Source organism: Halyomorpha halys, unplaced genomic scaffold, assembly GCF_000696795.3.
Source record: "Halyomorpha halys isolate HHAL.00 unplaced genomic scaffold, Hhal_1.1 Scaffold15.1, whole genome shotgun sequence".
Classification (NCBI taxonomy): domain Eukaryota; kingdom Metazoa; phylum Arthropoda; class Insecta; order Hemiptera; family Pentatomidae; genus Halyomorpha; species Halyomorpha halys.
Genome location: NW_027108914.1, coordinates 2,155,708 through 2,172,547, shown reverse-complemented (window position 1 = coordinate 2,172,547; position 16,840 = coordinate 2,155,708). Strand labels below are relative to the sequence as shown.

At 29.6% G+C, this 16,840-nt stretch overlaps 1 protein-coding gene across 2 annotated transcripts in view; it reads left to right on the top strand.

Annotated features, from left to right (window-relative positions):
• LOC106679886 (homeotic protein ultrabithorax) overlaps positions 1–16,840 on the top strand; it is a 453,404-nt gene that overhangs the window by 195,510 nt on the left and 241,054 nt on the right. The gene's annotated exons all lie outside the window — the stretch shown is intronic.

The window sequence follows — 16,840 nt, the reverse complement described above, 5'->3', positions numbered from 1 at the left end:
AAAAAAAAAAAAAAGAAGGATATTTTGGGTTGCATTTTAAATAAAAATATATATGACTAAATCTTACATTTTCTACGTACTGACCTATAATATTTGTAAATATAAGAAGATGGTCAGGGTTGCGGTCAAAAAAAGAACAAATAGGTTAAAATAGTTTTAAACAATTTTTTCATTACATTTAGCTGGAGTCTCATAAATTTTAGGTGCAGTAAACTTTATCTCAACTATTATTAATATACGACCAACAGGTATAACCCCTGAACGAATAGGTTAAAAGGTTATAGGTTTACTAGACATATTACAAAGTAAACATAAATGTCCTTTTTTTTGCTTGAAGATTTTGGTGTCTTTTCATGAAAGACTAATCTACGTATATATTATGGAAGTTGCGGGAATGGAAAGGATCCAATAAAAATAGTTGAACTTTAATTATTTGACACTTAATTAAATCAAATCATTATTTTAATTCGCTCCTTCTCTTGACGGAGCCAACGTTATTTCTTTAATTCTTTTAGTTTCCTCATCTGTTCATAAACGTTTCTCTTAAATTTATTCCTCATGCTTGTTAAAGACATACTAGGATACCATAATGCTATGATATATTAGCATATATAACCCATAATCCCTTCCATTAACATACTAACTATAACCCTTCTCATGGTCTTAGAGACTTTCTCGAGTTCTCAAGCACTAGGAGACAGCAAAAATTAACCATAAATTTTGCTTAATGGGAGCAGTTGTACGCTACCTATACTGAGCCTTCCTTCGCAATCGAATTATCTCGGGCTGAATCTTCGGCTAACGAGACCGCGTGACCGAATGTATTCAATCTTGCAATTCAATCACTTGACATTTCCTTCCTGGCCAATCAGGTCAGGATCTGCTGTTGGTGCTTTCATAATGGAACCCTAAAAAGTCATGAAAGCTGTACGTATTGGCATATCCTGGCAAAAAGAAGTATGTAGGTGCGGTTGTTTTGCCAATCAAAACCCGTATAAATTGCTTATTTTTTTTTTCTAAAGTAACGTAATTATTATTCCCCTCTATGATTTTAACTATTACATTCTTAATGACTGATATTTGTTAACTGACCGTTCTTGAACATATATAACAAATACAACTTTTTTTTATGAATAATCATTGTGCCATTCCTGTTTCTATTCATGTGATACCAAAGCTCCAATAGAATGGATATCAGAATAACACTTTCTATCAATTTTCACAAAATAAATGATACAAAATGTCGAAAATAATGATGGATTTCTGGTTCCTCCTTCGTCTAATGTTCGACGGAATGAAAATAAAAAACCTAATTCAAAGAAATTAATAGGTATTAGAAAATGGAAAGAATAGTCGAAAAGACTAAATTGGATAAAGTTTGTTTAAGGGATGTTCTAAATAAATCGTAAAATCAATTTTTTTTTTTTTTTTTGTCAATGCTGGTTTGAGAAAAAATTATTAGTTTATCTAGTCAAACTAAAAAGTAAAAAAAAGGTATAATCTTGAAATTTGGCAGAAATGTTTATTTTGTGTGTTCAAAAAAGTGCATAAATCATTCGTTTTTAGAATCTCGTTTCAACATGGCGACCTCAAAACCTACGGTTTCATATAAGTACGAATTTTAATCTCAATTGACTGAAAAATTATAAGACTTTTTTTAATCTTACAAAAATAACGGTTTTAAAATTTAAGTAGCTATAACTCGGCACTCTTTGTTTAAAAAATATAAGTAATTAACTCACATGTAAAACTTTATACTTTAGCTTTTAGTCTTTTACAACAAAAAATGTTTTGCAACTTACACAAATCTGCCATAGTATATCAGAGGCGATATGCTAAATAGAACTATTGATTGAGTCTCTCTAAAAGGCTTATTATAAGTAAGTACAGCTTTAATTTATTATAATTCGAATCTTAAAATCCAAAATTGTATGTAAAATCCTCAATCCTGCGTTCTTTGTCACAAATATAATCATCCATAAAGACCTTAACGCTCAATATGTTGCCGATTTAGCCCAATAATATACCAATCCTTCTTTCATTAGCATCCTAATCCACTACTTTCTAATTTAACTTACTCTCCTATTACTAACAATCCTCTGAGGTGCCTGAAAAGAAAATGGCCTCAAGACTTTCGGATGTTAATGTTATTGGAAAGCTATCAAAGGGTAGTTTCTTTACAAATATTTCATGTCATAGCTTAATATATTTGTATTTTGAGCTTAATTTACAGTTATAAATTTAAAAAATAGATACAAAAACAGTTATTTTAACATTTTTAAAAAAATTACATTTGTTTTTATGTAATTTTCCTTATTAAATTAAATTACGTTTCGATATTTATTTTCATATTGAATTGTATCTACTTAAAAAATATAAAACAATAAAGATATGAAAGGATGTAATTTGGTCTGAGGATGAAGTTATTATTGTCTTTTATTTAAACTTAATCAATGTCAATGTTGTATTTAGCTCTCCTATCCAAATCCTCAGTTCAATAAGCATAACTTAAACTCCATTCATTTCCAGGGAAAGGAGTGTTCAGCAGTTTAGTTTCAATGTTCATTTAAATATTGAAAATTTGTTAAAAATAATACATCCGTGTTCACAAGGTCCAGATGTATAAAACCCAGAATACAGGTAAGCTCCACACCCCAACGTCCAGACAAGGAGACCCACAATACAATAAATACCCAGCGGCTCACGGTATGCAGTTATAAGGTGGTGCTCAACCCGTATATTGTCTCTCCTGACATCTACCCCTACGTTATGGCTGGGTTAGGGTAAGTGAGAGCACTTTCCACGATTCTGTGGCCGTCCTAATGTCTTCTTAGCACTCCTCGTGGAAGCGTAGTGAAATATGTCGGTTCTAATATCGGTTGCATTCGAAATATATTACTGTATATGGGAGTCAGTAATTTTGAAAACAATGCAACTGTTACTCACACAGGCTCAATCCATGAATGGAGCTGAGTATAGATTTTCTTAGAAACTATTATTCTAAAATTAAGCACAACTTCATTTAAAAAAAAAAAAAGGATATTTTGTGTTGCGTTTTAAATAAAAATATATATGCCTAAATTTTATATTTTTTCTACGTCTTAAACTATAATATTTGTAGTTTGTAGATTGTATTATTTCTTCAAGTATGCAATCGAATTTCGGTATTTGTAGGTGTACTTTCCAGAAATGAACAAATAGCCATTTCTTGTGATTGTGAACTGAAAACAGTGTTACAGTATCTCTTGGTTATACATGACCCATAGTCACTTAAAATTAGGAAATGTATCAGCAAAATTACCTCCATGATAGGAATTTCATCGAAAGGACCAGAATTGAAGAAAAAAAAATTTATGTATTTTTTAAAAACTCCTATAAGCTTATAAATAATAATCGAAAAAATATTAAAATAATAGTGTAAAAAAAAATGAAGTGTTTTTTTTTTTCATTTTATTATAAATAAAAATTTTGAACAATTATATTGCGCACCTGTAGTGCATAGCATTTAAATAAAATATTTTTGAATCCTTTCTTTTTTTTTTTTCAAAAAAAGGAAAACTCCTTATATTTCAGTCAGCACTTACATAGTAGTTACCAGTAAGAAACTACATCAACACAATTGATCCACTCTTGTTCGGCCAAGAGTATGTTTAACTGGCTTATGTCTCATAAATAGAATTACATTGTTATACAACCAACAGCTGACATGGCTTTTTAATTGACATGACATTTTAAACTAAATTTTTTATTAAAAAAATAGAATTGACCATTCTAGTTCATTGGTAGGCAGTAAATTTCTTCTAAATTCTGACTAGCAAAAATGATATCTTACCTATTGTAAGAAGATATTTAAAAATAAGAATGAATTGTTTTCAACATCTCATGGAATATATAAACATAATTAAAGGTATTAATTTATTTCAGCTTGAATAATTTTAGAATCCTATAAGCATTGCATTAAATTAACACGTTTAGAACAGAGGATTTCAAAAGATTTTCCTTAGTAAAAAATAACTATTGTGACATTGCATTTTCACAAGTTTTTCCCTGCCATATTGAAAACATTCAGAGGAAGACGCGGTTTTTCATCGTCCTTCCAACAGTGGAACAATGGAACCTATGTATGATTTATCCCAGTCTCTTACGACCGTGCCAAAACTATTCACACCCTAGCGAATGTTTTTCTACTGTCTGAAACTTGGCTATTTTACATTCTGGCAGTATTACCGAAAAGTATAAATCCTAAGGGTTTTTGACCTATTGTTTCCGAGGATCTATGGGGTCGGAAAATATATTTTTTGGCATCGAATAATAAACCAGAAAGAGAAGATAGGGGGTAACAAACAAAATAAAAAAGATTAATATGGCGGCAACTATAACGTAGCCATTATTTTATCTTTTCTTTTCTATTAAAACAATTTAACTCATAAAAAAAAAATAAACCGTGTTACTGGTGGACCTCGACTTGTGGAAGTTCCTGAAATTAACATTATTTGTATAAAGTATTTAAAATTGATTTAATTTATTTAAATTTTGTGAATCTCTGATAACGACGGACTCTGATTTAGAAGGCTGTGATGGTTTCGCAGATGATCCCGGGTGGAAGCCCCATCGACGATATATATCTGCTTGGTAATGAGTTCCTGGATTAAGGGCTTTACTTATATAATCCTCTTTGTTTTGACGAAGGGGATTTCTGGGCTTTGAGGTCGATACCAAAACCAAACCTCACCTGGCCATTGGTAAACCCCTTTCCAATATGGCCATACTTTAATGATATATTGCTATTGATTTATTCTTTCTGCTTTTTGTTAATGTTATTTTTTATTCCTTTTGATTTATGATCCTATAAATATTTCATAGATCGATTCATCTAGACGTTTTTAACTTTTAACTCTATAATTTCTTGAAAATATTTCCAATGGCTGCATTATATAATAAGTGTTTTTCATATCTCGGGTACTTTGCAAGCATCACTGCTGTTTATATATTCGTTCAATTAAGTCAATTATTTTGCTCAAAGAAGTAACGATGAAAACAATGAAGTATTTATTACATCATATTCATTTTGAAAGAAAATTATTATTTAAATAAATTAATTGGTATTATTTATTATATCATCAACAGTTCTACGTTTCGGCCAATTCCGCAGTTCTCAAGGACAATATTAAATATAAATTTACACCTCACATCCAAATCTTTAAAAAATGCAGGCTATTCTGCCCAGGTCATTAATTACAAGTATTTTGTCACAATTTCATTAGTTTTTAAACTTTTCATTTTTGGATCAACTTAGCACTATCAACTATCAAATAAACAATTTTGATTTACAAAAGATTATATATAAAGAAAATTATTATTTTCATTTTAAAATTATTGGAATTCGGAGTAACGAAAAAGAAGTTTTTGAATGAAAACTTCAAGAGGATACATTGGCGTAAATTTATAAAATTTAATTAAGACTAACTTTCATTATGTCAATGACTATGAATTGATACCTCAAAACTACCAAAAATCGCCCAAAAAAATATTTCATGGTTTGACGTCTACATTGCCTGGATCTGAAACTAGAACGATGAAACCTAAAAATGGACGAAAGGAAGGAGATATAAAATAATATACAATAAATACAAGAGAACGGAGGAAGTACTGGGAAGTGCGAAGGCGTGCACAGGAAGCCACCGGTTTTGGATTTATGCCTCCCATATCGGAGGAAAGGGAAGAATAGGGAAAGGGCATGTGAGGATACAGGGAAGAAACTTGGATAAAAATTGGAAATCTAAACCATTTTCTCCATGTACCTTGCATGCTATTCTTTGAAACACTAACTTCAAAGATACGTAAGTTTTTTTTTATTACAATTAATTATATGTAATGATGTGAGGAGAAGCAATAAATATATTTTGTCTCTGATATTCAATCCAATCACAACTAATTTTTAAGGTATTTATTAGCTGATTTTATTTATTTTTTTTTATATTTATTTAGTGATGACTTGGAAGAAAAACAGGCAATGCTACATTTTTTTGTTGAGTTATTTGTGGGTAAAAACATATTCAGAAACGTATATTCATATGAAGTCAAATCTAGAAGAAAAGAAAAGTTTTTACCTGTAAAAAATGGGTTCGAAAAAATTGAAAAAAAAAAGACAACCAGATATTGAATGGACTGACCTGCGTGAGGTGGGGGGGGGTGAGAGATTGCCTTGTTCACAAGTTGTTGAACTTTTTGCAGCTAAGGCAATGTAATTAATAATAATAATAATTGCATAATGAGTTATTACTCATTCATTTAAAATCAAAAATTGAATTTTTGTTAAATTAACAAATTTCGAATTTCTTGCATGTTAGAGTATTTTGAAAATCAGTTTTCACCTTGATTTCAAGTATTATTGCGTTAGTTAAATTTTAAATTTTATAATTATAATCCACCATAATCAACACTTTCAAACCATTAAATTGTGGTGATACTTTAATAGTTGCTAATTTACTACTGTCAATGATTACCGAGCAGTTATAGTACTTCACCGCTTTATAAAAAACCGAAGTAATAACCTGCCATAGAGCCGGGTATCTGATGAAAGATACGGCAAAATCCAATTTGCTTGATGGCTTAATCTTGATCGTTAGGTGTTTGATAGTGGAGTTGCTTCATTTATCATTTATCTTTCTAATCGAGACCATAAATAAAGATATTTTGTTACTGTCATTATGAATATTGTTTCCTCCTCATAATGATAGCTTACAACATTTTTTTTTTAATAATACCATAATTGGGATTCAATAATAATACAAATTAACATTTGAATAAATTAAAAATTTTATTTATTTTCTTATTTATAACACTAAAAAAAAAAAAAATCACGGAGCCACATTCTTTTTAAACACTTCAGTCGATTGTCAAGAATCTGTTCATTTCTATTCCGATAGTAATACTATAACATTTTCTTAAAAAATGATACTAGTGTTGAAATATAATAATAATAATATAAATTAACACATAAAATCATTTCAATGAGTCCTATAAAGGATAATCATGGAACCATTTCCTTTTCAGATACTTCAATCGATTATCAGGTTTCCTGAATTATAAAACAGAATTCCCATTATTTTCAAACGAATTAAAAAAAAATACCATATTAAGGAATTTGTGACTACTCCTATAAAGTTTTAATGTTTTAGAAGATATTTAATTGAATCAAGGTTTAAAGAAATTACTTCGTATCCTCTTTTTTTCTGGACATACAAACATCGAAATATTTACCGATGTGTAGGAAGTTTTTAGGTAAAACAAGAAAACAAAAATAACAAGAAATAGGTAAAACTGAAAATAAGAAAACTCATAATAACGATAGTAATTATTTTTAATTTTTGTTAGAAAGGTTTATTTTATAATAAACACCTATAATTAATACCTATATATAGTTTAGGTAGCTTTAGTTACTTCTTTGTCATTTTTAATATATATAGATATATTATATTTAAAAGTTATTTTGACAATGGCCTTAAACTTTAAAAGTATATGATTTTATTCTTACTTAATTCTGTTCTACCTATGAGGTTACTAACTCTTTTTAGCAACGAATGTGAAAAATTTGATTCGGTTTTTTTAATTTCCCTAATGAATTTTTTTACGATAGAGTTTTATGAAAAGGAATATAAGGTTAAAAAAAATACGTTATCAAAGAGAAAAAAATATTGGCAATAAAGAAGTTAATATTGCAACGAGAGTTCCTTTTTATTTATTTTTTTTTTTGTATTCTGAAAAATACTATATTTATAGTAACGACTTTATATTTAGTAGTTTTAGTGCCGATATTGTTTCATTAAAATATTACATTATCATTGGGTACAGTACGTTTTCTGTTTAAAATTTAATAAGTTAAAACGACATTTTTCTTTCTATGATTGTATTTCCTTTGTCGTATATTGAACATAACATGTTAGGACAACTTAAAAAGAAACTAGGAAAACATTATGATATCGAAAAAAAATTATAATATAGGATGATACAACCAGAAGTATATTGATTCTTAATTTTTTTAGGACTAAATTTACTATCCGTATAGTGGGTTCTAATTAATTATTTTTAATTTGAAATTTTGTCAATTGTTGCTAACGACCTTGTGTCCTGCGAATTATCTATTCTAGCCGGCGTAGTCGTGATTTAAGACGCCAACTAATCAAGAAAATGTCATAATTTACCAAGAGTATTCATGTAAACTTTTTTTTTGTAAATGAGCAAATATGTGACCCACCATTGTGTATCTAATAATTAACACCTACGTCACTCTTGCACCAACTAGACTCACAACAGCCTCTCGCACGGCCGATACAAAAAGAAATAAACTTACGATCCCATAAATTATTAATAATTTAAGGTTGGAGAAGTCCAAACACGGGCACCTTTATCTCTAACAACACTTGGCGTAGGTGGACCTCATTACGCCATTAATTAAGGCGGGAGTCGCGAAGCGCATGCGCCGTTGGGGCCTACCCTCGTAAACTAATGCCGACTTCCTATTGGCCTTCCCGTTTCCCGGTAATTGGCTGGAAAGCCAATCAATCAGCAGCTCTGGAAGATCTTTTTCATTTTTTCCTAACAGCTGACCTCATTAGTGCTTCTCCTGTGACGTCCCTTTGATAGGGAGACGGATTTACGACATAGGGGCAACAGGTTTCTGCTTGCTGTGAATTTCCAAACGACAAAAACCTTATTTATGTGTCGGCTTCTGAATTTAGCTCAAATTATCGTTTATCCTATTTCGTTAAATAAAATCTATATTTTATTTTTGAGAGATGGAAATTATCCGATCCTAATTTGTAAGTCAATTTATACCGAAGTTACATATCAACTTCGAATATAGATGATATGAATTTGGTCCATTACATATATGATCCTAGACATATTTTTTTGCAATCAGTTCTTTCAAAATGAAATAAATTATACGATTTAAGTTATTCTTCAATATTTATAACTTTTAACTTTTTTTTCACTTAAAATGCTTAATCATGTTACAATATTTCCATTAAATATATTAAAAAATGTCTCAAATATTTTAATACTTCTTGACTAACCTACAACCAATCTCCAAAGAAACTTACAAAATATTTAAAAATTGTTAAAATAACATTTTAAGCTAATCTACAATTGCTAAAAAAATGCTTAAAGTATAACTGAAAAATAAAAATTATCGCTAATCTATAATTCAATAACGTTTTGTATTTCCTGAATATGTTATTGTTTGAAACAAATCTAAAGCATCGCTTGGACTAATATGAAGATAAAAATCTTAACACACCAAGGTCATATATTATTATACGAATATAAAATATAAGTATGTATAAGTAGGTTTGGCAAAAAGGGATGAGATTTACTTATCTAATAAAAATGAATATTTAGATTGAAATCGAAGAAAATGGCTCAAATAAATTATTGTATATATAAAGAAGGTATATACAAAATAATTCAGATAATAATGAATACAATTGAATAATGTAACATTTAGGTATCGCATGAGTCAAAAATGAAAAATTACGTATTTTTATTAAAATATAACTTCAGATGAAGGTATAGTGTAGTCTATATATTTTAAAAATGAATATATATTTAATCATCTATTAATGCTTCAGCCGGTTAATTATTGATAAGAAGACACAAAATCCATTATTTCTAGAATATCTGAATTCGAAAATGAAGTTTTATTTCATATATTATTTACCAAGTTCATCAATTTAACATCAGTTTTGGACTAAACAAAGATTTTTATTTTAAGATTATATAGTAACATAACATATCAGTAGTATAAAGGAAATGCATTACTATGAATTTCAGCAATGTTAAATACTAATTCTAACAAAACAAATCGCAAAATATCATAACTTGTAATTATATACTTAAATTAATTGAACGAAAATTCTTTCTAAATATTAATTTATAACTCTGATAATTAGTTATCCACTATACTTTCAGCTAATTAAAATTTTTATTTTTAATTCTGTAGAAATGTCGGTGCATCTTGATGTTGTTAAATTAATAAGATTTTATGTCCAATAACTCTATTATATTTTCCTCTTTTATATTTTCTTAAAAAGCCTTTGACTTAATTTATTTACTCGTCCGTTGAATCTACCCTGAAACTTATTAAGTTTAGTATTCACAATTAAGTTAAGTGGTTAATGAAAGTTGTAAATCTCACTGTGTCCTGTAAGGGGTTGCGGTGTCCTCCTAGGCCCAAGGTCCTTATGATTCATCTTAATTAAATTGATCCTGGGCCTCCGGTAAATTAGAGTCCCGCCCAAGGAATCCTTTATTAACAAGCTCTTACGGATTTATGCCCGGGCTTGATTTGAATTGTAATTTCCCTCCTTGAGGCGGTGACTCACCCTGCATGGCTAAGGAACCGCATCTGTAACCCTTTGGGGTATCTCCTGTTGTTTGTGCCATGGTTTAATTGTTACTAAAACAAATTAATAAATAACATTGTGGATAACAAAAAAAAATTAAATAATTAATAAAACAAAAATCATTTTACTAGACAAAAAAAGGACATCTCTTGTTAGGTCCTACACATTTTAGTCAAAAAATATTTTAAAAAAATTATACTTGAAAAATACACTTAAAATATACGTTCAAGAAATATAAATACGATATTTGTATTTAATTTATTAGAAAAAAATATATAACAAATTATTATTAAATTTTAATAACAACAAAAATACTCTGGTTATAATTTTCGTGATGCGGTATTTAATTATTTAATGAATAATAAATATTATTATTCAATATTTTAACTAAATTCCCTAGTTGTAGTTACTGACTACTCCGTAGATTATTAAATTACATCAAATAATATCTAAAACATATTATAAATGAAATTTAAATAGAATATAACAATTTAAATTATTTAAGAAGGCTGTTTTTTTATAATACTAAAAAAAAAAATATATCTAAAAACTAGTTTTCTATGTAATCATCGTTTTTAGTGATTGAGGAAGTAATATACTAAATTTGTAGTTAAGTATACAACTGGAACAAGAATAATTAAATTATAATTTAATTTCACAATTACATATAGGTTTCACCACCATGAACAAATTACAACCTTCCAGATCTCAATTATACCTAATGGATCCATTTGGAACATTACTTTACTATATATAATTAGTACTAAAAAAAAATTTGGAATAGTATCACGTAGTAATTGGCATAACGTTAGTAGTAACTGTGTTGTTAATTACTTTGTCACGGTGAGGTAGCAAAGAAACATTGCCGAAAATGGCCTTGTCTACATTAAGAGCTTAATTATTCGCAAGGTTATCATTAGCTAAAATGCCAGTATGGTATAGTATTATAAATACAACTATGTTATTAGTGGTATTAGGATTACCAAAATAATAATTAGAATAAGTGCTCGCCATTTTGTGTTATCCTTCAGTAAGTAACTGTATTGTGAAAGTTTCAATCAGCAAATGTTATGATTTGAGATGAAAGCGGTACTTTGTTTTCCTTATAATTTATATGTGTATTTAAAATTATTGTTTTGTACAAATTGTTACACATTACTCTCATGGTTTTATTCGTCTGCAGAAAACACGTAGCTATATTAACAACGAAATTCAGTTTTCTGTCATATATTATTTCCCAAGATAATCAATCAATTTAACAATAATTATTGACTGAACCAGAATTTTTATTTCAAAATTATACATTAGTAGTATAAAGGTATTGCGTTACTATGTTACAGCTATGTTAGAATACTGATTATAACAAAAAAATTAAAATCGTTTAAGCCTGCTATATATTTATAAGAAGATACAAAATGTACTATTTAGGTACTACCAATTTTGTTACATTTCTTTTATATTGTGTTATAGATATTTTTGCTAAGAATCATTAAATGGAGCTGACTAGGAAAAAAAAAAGGACGCAATAAACTAAACGAATATAAATATAAATGAATAATATTCATCACATTTCTTAGTATTCAATTTATTTATATTTATATTATTCTGTGTTAATCTATATATAATTTTTTTACGTTAATAATAAATATTACTTAATATTAAATATTTTTTACTATGTATCTTTCTTGACGACTAACTGGACTACCTTCAAAAAAATAAATAATTATTTATTTATTCAACAAATTAAAATATTGTTTAAGTAAATAAGGAGAAGATGGTTGGGGGTGCGGTCAGGGAAGAAAACCTTATTCATTGTGTTCTTCACTGACCGTGTTTGTGTTCTTCCTTGACCGCACTCCCAACCCAAAATCTCCTTCCTATGTATATATATTCTCGGTCAACTATTAACCACAAATAATTTTAAATAGTTATATAACCTTGTGAGTGAGTAGTGTTAACAGAAAAAACTTTTATATTTACTAAGTACTTAATGGAACTTCCAATGAACTTTTTAATATTCCAAAACTATATATTCGAGTTAACGGTTACTGAGTTTTTTTTTCTTTTCCCAGATTTTTTTAAAATTTTCATAATAGAACGTAAACCCGTTCTGTTAGTATTATGGGAATTCAACTTTTTAAAGTCTATTTCCACATGTTTTCTTCAGATAAACGTTATCGATCGAATAAAGCCGCTGGAAAGAGCCGTGTATTTGAGACTCCTAGAACAGGGATGGTGCCAGGCCATTCTCGCGGCCAAAGCTCCTGGAATTCCGCAGCCGTGAGTTTATTTACTTTGGAGGGGGATTTGGAAGGCGGCTGGAGATAAATTAGAACAGTGTCGCTAAGATTTATGTTCTTTCCACCCTCTGCCTCTGGAGGGTGGAATCCAAACCATCCCCGGATCGCCTCGGGGTGAACTCTTGCAAATTTAGATGTAACATTTATTTTTTTAAAATAATGTTATTGGAGGGATTTTTTTTTTTAGTTAAATGTACATTATTCTGATTTTCAAGGATTTGATTAATATTGGTCTACTTCATTTTACACTTTATGTATTGAATACATTATTTATCTTACCGCCTACCGTACCCTTAATTATCGAATTCCATTCCAGGACCAGTCCATACAAATATTATCGCCGCCGTTGCTATATCGGAATGCTGGACGGACTATCTCCTTCTGGGAAGCGGCGGCCTAGCAAAGACTCCGAGGATCATCATTGTATTGTAATGGTCCTCCTATCTCCCGCTTCTTCAGCGTCGTTATGAGATAGTGCCTCATTAGCGGGGAGGACAGTAGCCCGTGGCGGCTTTCATTCGCTTTATGGCCTGTTTTATGGTCATTACGGCCTCCTTCGAGTAGACGTATGTTTATTAGGCATTAATGTTCGAGGCCCATTCTGTCGAAATTTAGATTAATCGGTTTAAACTATTTCCTAGTTTTACAAAATTGGTTCACATTTTTAGCTTTCAGCTCAGGTATTTAAACATTTGTTTCACCATCAATAGCGTTAATGAGAATTTACAAATTACTTTTTTTTTTAAAACTATTTTACAGTTAAAAACGTTTCGTAAAATGTAATAGATATTGTTATGGTTTAGAAGAGCATATATTCAGCTTTTTAATAGTTATAGTCACGTTATGAGATGTTATGATTTTTTTTTATCCAGGGTATCAGCAGAAAAAATATCCAAGAATCGAATCAAAACATTTTCAATTTATAAGAAAATTCGTATTAAAGAGTCTATCTGCTGAAACCGAATATGACCCGAAAAGTGTATTGAAATAAAAATATTTGCTCAAAACATTACTACACAACAAAAAAAAAAGTCGATATGATATAAAATAACCAATAAAGACAGGCAGAGCATAGGCGGCTTACAATAATATAGCAAAATTTAAAAAAAAATATGTAATTTTTTTCTCAACAATTAGGGCGCATTGGCAAAAACCTTCGGGCATGTGCCCAATATATTTTTTTATTTTAGTATCAAAAAATCATTTGTTTGTTCACGCAAATACATTTGCAAGTAATTCATATCATCATTAAGAGTTTACAATGGAGTGAAGCGTAATAATTTATATTTATAATAAGTGTCATCATTTATAATAGTAGTTTTTATTAAGTAATAATAATGCAAGCTAACATACTTAAGGCTAATAAGTACTAATGTTCAATAAATTTATTTATAGGAAATGCACAAACTAAACTAAGGAAACAAAAGAATAACGAAAAAAAAAGTTAAAAGACACAAGAACATAACATAACACAATGAAATAATAATAAATAAATTACAATTAAGATGTCCATAAAAATAAGTATTAAGTCGTTATAATAGCACTGATTAAATTATAAGAGAATAATTTATATTAAAAAAAAACTTAATTTTAATTAAAAATAAAATCTATTTCAGCGCACATTTGAGGAAATTTGCCTGAAGGCAACAGATAGATTATCAAAACCAATAACCATCAAGTTTGAGAACTATATCACAATCTTATTTCAGACACAATCCATCATTTGAAATTGGAGCGATTCACTTACTCTTTATACAATAATGCTAATATAACACAAGTTATTTCAAATTATTCGAGCACCGTTTCAGGAAGTTTCAAAACGACACTCTTACCATTGTTCAGCTGTCTGAGCTGCTAATGATAGTTCCAGAGGTTTTTCTGATTCCAGTGGTATCGCGAAGGTGTTGATTCCTTCCTGGAGAAACGCCAAGGCATTGAGATGCCGATGGAGTGTGAGGGACGAATGGTTTACGAAACCTGATGCTTGTTGATCAGTTGTTGACACAGAAAATGATTGACTGAATTCTCATCCACTAGTTTTCCTTTTTTTTTTTAGGCAAGTTTCGTAATGTTCGCTAACTTCAAACTATCGAACTCCAAAACCATGTGCCATTTTTACGAATTGATTAGATTGAAATATTAATTTAAAATATTTTATCTATAATATAAATCTGTAATGTTTGCTCATTGCTCTACGATAAGCTATTGAAATCCCTTTTATTTTAATAAATAATAAACAGTTAGGATAAAATATTGCAGCTCAAGTTTATAGTAAATTATAATCTATTAAAATTTGAAAAGCCTCAAATAATGCAAAAAGTGACACATTCTGAAAAAATCTGAGATTGGTTAATTCCGGGTTATCATATTAGAAAATTACGGCAAGACAATTTCAAAAATCCTGGGATAAATTAGATTGAAGATTATATGTTTACTATTATTATTATTACCATGTATATAAACTTTCTTTTATGAGTGGTTGTGATAATCCAACTAATATCAGAGATTTAGCATTCTCTTTTTCAAGTAATAAAATTCTTTTTCGATGATGACAGATTCATCAGAAATTTCATCTCTGGTCCTTTACTTCAAAGCGTCACTCCAGATCGACATGAGAATAACTACTGATCAATATTTTAATTTTTTATGAACATTCAATTTTTTCCATGCTTAGCTCCAGTTAGCTCAGCTCTTGGTGGGCAAGCAGCTTTAGTATTGGTACCCTGCATCTATTTCATTTGTAGAACTACAATAACATTTCTGTATTTGACTTTTGGATGTAGTTCTTATGTTTTTCCTCAGTTAATAATTAAATATATAATTTACTATATTCAAAATACTAATAAACAGTTGGTCAGTAACCTAATGTTGTTTTTAATTGAAGAACTAGTTAAAAGTATTGTAAATTAAAACATCTGAATTTCCAGTTGTGCAGACCAGATAAGACTGTATGTGTTTTGTTTATATACATACAAGTTATTTTACCAAGGGTATCAACACGTGTTTTTTCTTTAATTATTAGAAAATTTCATAATATTAATCATTTGAAATATGAACAAGTGTTGATTACTGTATATCACTAAAACCGGTTTTATATGTTTATCTTTATTCATACGTTGTACCTGCATTAATTATTTTATTTAATTCTTTAAACTTAGGCATATAATGTATTAAGCACTGTACTCCTCCATCTCCCTTCCGAATAAAACACTGCCGAGGGTGATGGAATAAAAAGCTAGAAATAAATGCTCTCCAGCATTAGGTTTAGGGGCAGGGACGAGTTTAATAAAATTCCAGTGGAGCCCAATATTGTCCTGGAGGCTCCAATTTATGCCCTCTCCTGTGTATATTGGGCTGACCAGTACGTGTCCCGTCTCCTGATGCCATGACGTACGCCATTCCTTCACACATGTCTTCTACCCCCAAGATCATTATCTTCCCCACAATCGTTCGAACCCCCTCAGCATTCCGGCATATGAGCGAGATCCGTCCGCCCCATTTCTCCCTTGTCTTAGGTCTTTATGTTGATGATATGATCCTCTGGAAAAAAATAATTCCGCTTTCATGAAGTGGAAATTGTGCATTTAAAGTGAAGTATTGGGACTTTTAGGACGACAATTCCACATCGTCGGTGATGTATAAGTGCATTAATATCAAAACATCCGAATGCGAACCCCCATTTTTTATGCCTAAGTACCGCGAAATATTTTAGAGTCGAAGCACCATTACAGGAATTGGACATAATTCTTTTTTTTAATATCCTTTTATCTCCTCTCTCTTCAAATATCTGTCTTCTCATTTTCAGTTTATTACAGAAAAGATATTTTTTATTTATAACTAACCACATATGATTCTACTCCTTGTTACAATGTTAAAATTAAACTAAAAACGAAAATTTAGAAAATATTTTATACATTTTTTAATAAAGCCTTGGAAGGCAACTAAAGCTGGAAAGATGTATGCCTTTCCCATTGGACTAGCAAACAAGATAATACCAAAGTTCTGACATTATGATTTTACAACCTTCATTTAACGATTGTCAACCCCTATGGAATATCAGTACTTTCGAATACAAACTTATTAATGAGACAACTGTTACGATGACTGGGAGTTTATTGTATATCACGTTACGGC